We start from the raw sequence: 5,095 nt of genomic DNA, 5'->3' as shown, positions 1-5,095 counted from the left end.
TTTAAATTAGGGCTGTCAGCTGAATAAATTTTTTTGCTCTGGGTGTGTGTTCACGGTGCATTATTACTAAGTGCACCTTTTAAAAGTGTGTTATTCATGAAAGTGGATTCTTTATCATCTGCCAGGCAAAAATTATCATTTGAACAAAGCATCTGTATAATGACAAAATGTGAATGTTATGCAATGGTGCAAGTGATTTATTGTGCGGAAATATCATATTTAGTGTTATGGGTTGGTTAAATCTCAACTTTTACCCTAAATCGGCAATCTACAAAAGTGTTGTTATTTGACAAGTATGTGAAAACACTAATGCCTAACTAGTGGAATGAATGCCACGAGAGATAGAGAGTGACTGTACGCAGTCTGTGTTATGAATTATATATGGCTCATCTTTTAAGATGCTTCCCCATGTCTGATTGACCAGACCCACTGGTAATGACAGCTGAGGTCACTGTATCGACTTCTGCCTCGATTCCATTGAGCATTGATATTCCCAAAAGCCCTCCGGCATTTTGAAGAGAATCTGATTGATTCGCTTCTCCATTTTCTATATTGTGGTTATTATTCCATAGTAGGTTCTGAGAAAGAGAAAGAGAGAAAGTGGTGCAGGAAACATATTTGTAACCATGTTTAGACCAGGGCTTCTGTCTTTTTACTGTTTACTGTTTATTGAAACTAGTACAACTTTATGAAACTTAAACAATATTTGTACCCCACCACCATCTAATTAACTATTGTTCCTAAAAAAAAATACATTTACAGTATTCATTTAGCAGATGCTTTTGTCCAAAGCAAGAAAGTAAACACCAAGGAACATGCTTTCTGCAAAACTTATTATAGAAAATACCTTAAATACCTAAAAATATTATACATTCTATATTTTTATTTAATTAATTATACTATACACAAAAGCCTATTTTCACGTTTGTATGTCATATGAAGCTTCACACAAGAAAGAGACAAAACAATTTATTGATAAAATATATATGGTAAATGTATCATTTAATATCAATTATCTATAAAATCACACAAACACACACACACACACACACACACACACACACACACACACACACACACACACACACACACACACACACACACACACCATACCTGTCAAGTTTGGGTTTGCAAATAAGGGAAATTTTCCGGTGCCCACCGCGAGCAGTACCACCACCCCAACAAAGCTCCAGTATCCCTTACATTTTAAGACAGGTGTTATAGCCCAAATGAAAACACCAATGGGTATATATGAAGAGCATTTATTTAAAGGCTTATTTGCATATTTTCTGTTAATTTAACATTGCTTGTCTTTACATTTACATTTTATTTTCATTCCACACATTGTTTTCATTTCATATTGCTTTTCTTTTACAGTTTTTCTTTTAATTTCACATAACTTTTCTTTTACACTTTTAGTGAGTTGTTGTACAAATTTGTTGCAAACTTTGCATTCTTTAAAAAAGTAAATTCGCTGTCCCATTTATCATGGTATTTACACAAGGGTTTTGGTTTGTTTGGGATTGTGTGCCTTCACTCTCTATCGTAGCATCTATCATCCGTCTCTGTTTTGTCTTTTGTTGTTGTTTTTCCCGCGTTATAACTCATGTCATCTGACCTCACACACCCCTCGCGACAGGCTACTACAGGTGGCAGTTATCGCGAGACTAGTGACAGAGCTCAGATTGGGAATGTTTTTTTTTATTATTATTTTATTAATAACGCAGGTTAAAATTAAAAAAAATTAAAATACGGGAGATTTACGGGAAAATACTAATACGGGAGGACGGCGGGAAAGAAGGGTAAAATACGTGACTTTCCCGGCCAAAACGGGATACTTGACAGGTATGACACACACACACACACACACACACACACACACACACACACGCACACACACACACACACACACACACACACACACACACACACACACACACACACACACACACACACACACACAATATCAGTTGTGTTTTTTAAAGTCATGTTAATTAATTAATTAATTAATTAATTTTAAATAACTGTTTACTCATCCTCATGTTGTTCTGACCCAATATTATTGACTTTCTTTTTCAAACATAAATATATTATACAAGGAATGTCTCAACAGCTTTTTTTCCCCCATATAATGAAATTGGATGGTGATTAATATGGTCAAAAAATACAACAATTGCCATAAAAGTGGTGTGTATGATATATGACTCTTGCTCTACACTGAAAAAAATAAATAATAATTATATATATATATATATATATAATAATTTTCACTCAGAAATTGCAAAAAAATTACATTAAAATTACATTTTACCAAAAATTATAAATAAATGGCAAGTAACACACTGAATTGCATATAATATTAAGTAGAAACACTGAAAGAGACCAAAATATGAGCTGTGATTCACTAATAATCTGTGCTTTTTTTCTCAAAGCTCATTTGCATAGATTCATTTTACTTCTAGATTTACTGCGCTAGCTTCATTTTCATTGACATGGTTCTGCCATTTGAAAGATGCAGTTGTGATGTGAACGCTACTGCAGAGGAGAAGATCAATACTTCAGAAGACTGGAATACAGCATGCAAGCCACATGGTGAATCATTTGATTCCCTTTGCAAAGTCACAGGACTACAACAGTGATTTGAAGCAGAAAAATCAGCACTTGCATTGACATAAAAGAGCTAACATTGAGTCTAATTTATTCTTATTGGCAAACGAAGAGCTCAACAATGTTTGCGTCTTCATCTGAGAAAGTCGTTCGGTCCACGGCAGAGAAGATTTGAACCATTAAGCCATTTCTGTTTTCTTCCCTCTCCTCCTCCATCTCTCTTTGCTCATCTTTAGAGGATCAAGTACCACAGCAAAAAGCCTTTAAAAAAAAGGAAAGAAAGTTGTCTGGAGATTGTATCTCACATGACCAGCATCACAGAGGAAAACGTCTTCGCAGAGTGGATTTGGGATGTAATTTGATATTTTCATTTGACTTCTGATCTCGAAGAGACCTCTAACTGATAGAGCGCTTGCTGTTTCAATTGCTTTCTCTCTCCCTTTCCAACCCCTTCAACCCCCTTTTCAAAATAAACAGCTGTAATTCAACAAGTCTTAAGTAATCTCCAAAAACGGTGTTTTTTTATTTAAGCCCAGCGTTATCACTGATTCATAGTCGGGGAGGCAGTGAGGTGCATCTTCAATCTTGTACCTGTGAATTGGCTGGCCATTGGAGATCATTTTCTGGCTAATGTTGTGCTTCCTGGGACTGATGGCTGTAAATTGCTTAGAGGCAGAGATGGTTATCACCCTAGAACCTCCCCAGGGGACAAAAGAGACAGGACTGGCCATGATGGTTAAATTATACAACACACTGACTTGTTCGCATTGTGAAAAGACGATTTGGCTGCAGAAATTGCAGAAGTGCTGCACGGGAAGAAACAAATAATAATAATAAAAAATAAATAAATCACAAACTAGAGCTGGGTGCATGACTTCGCATTATAGCTTTTAGTTGGTATTACTTTATTTATGTTTTCCACGACTTTTTCAGACATTCATATCAGTTTATGTATTACTGATATTCTATTATAGTTTTTGTTTATGTTTTGAATTAGACTTTATTTTTATGTTTTCTGTCTTCACCTTAATTTGACTTAAAGTTTAATTAATTTTGTTGTGTTTTTGTCAGTTGTATTAGTTTTTTATAAAAAAAAATCATATGTCCATATAGGCTACTTATTATATTACAACTATTTGCTTAGTTTGGCATATTTTATTACTTCAAATTAAACTAAACAAAAAAGAGAAATGTTATCCTTGGTGATTAGCTGAAAAAAAAAACTATATATATATTTGTTTGTATGTGTATGTATATAGTTTTTATTTTATTATTTAATATTTTTAGTTTTAGTCAACTATAATTAGCAAGATAAAGATAACTGCTGATAAAAAAAAATATATAATAGTATAATTTAAGACAACTGCTTTTCAAAATATATTAAAATATAATTTATTCTTGTGATGCAAAGCTGAATTTTCAGCATCATTATGGCACTCTTCAGTGTCACATGATCCTTCAGAAATCATTCTAATATGCTGGTTTGCTGCTCAAGAAACATTTCTTATTTTCAATTTTGAAAACAGTTGTAATGCTATTTATGATTTTAAAAACTATGATGCATGTCATTTTTTGAATTCTTTGATGAATATAAAGAAACAAACAGCATTTGAAAGAATAGCATTTAATTTAAAAATAAATAAATAAATGTTTCAAAACTTTAAATCTTTCTTCTTAAAATATTAAATAATATCAAAATATAAACAAAATATTATGTTGCATCACATAAAAGGTCTGAAACCCTTTCCAACAATGTTTCCTAAGGGTTTCTGACCTTTAATGCGTGCACCATAATATTAGGTTTGTACTTTTTGTGTAAAAATCCCCCTGAATTCGACACTCAGACACAAACGCCTTCCTCCTCGTCTTGATGTCATTGGAGAGTTTTGGCTCCAACTGCTACTTATTGTGCATTATTTAACTTCTACCTTACCATTTGCTCTTGTCCCCCGAGAGTTACAAGGCTGCTTCCGTTGGACTCGGTTTGAGTGACAGATGATGGCAGGCAAGGCTTGAACTGCTGCAGCAGGGAATCATGGGAGAGAAGGGCAGCACAAGAACACTGGGCTAGCAAAAAGAGAGCTTCAAACAGCATGAGAGTTGTGTGACTGGGCTTGTGTTTAATGTAGGAATTAATGCATGCTTGGGTTGGTCTCGCTCCTGTACGTGACTTGCATTTTGTCCCCGGTTGTCTGTCAAAGACACAGAAGGACCTGCACATCTGAAAAAGCGGGAAGGAAGAGGCACCTTGGAGATCACAGCTGGAATGTTAAAGGGACAGTTCTCCCAAAGATGAAAATTACCCCATGATTTATTTACTCACCCTCAAGCATCATAGGCGTATATGACTTTCTTCCTATAGAAAAATACAATCTGAGTTATATTTGAAAATGTCCTGGCTCTTCCAAGCTTTATAATGGAAGTGAATGAGTGGTAATATTCAATAGCCCAATAGAAGTCCAATGAACTGCACCGATCCTTCATGAAA

This window comes from Carassius gibelio, chromosome A5, assembly GCF_023724105.1.
Source record: "Carassius gibelio isolate Cgi1373 ecotype wild population from Czech Republic chromosome A5, carGib1.2-hapl.c, whole genome shotgun sequence".
In the NCBI taxonomy this organism is placed as follows: domain Eukaryota; kingdom Metazoa; phylum Chordata; class Actinopteri; order Cypriniformes; family Cyprinidae; genus Carassius; species Carassius gibelio.
The sequence above is the reverse complement of the archived record's forward strand: the minus strand, read 5'-3'. Positions refer to the sequence as shown.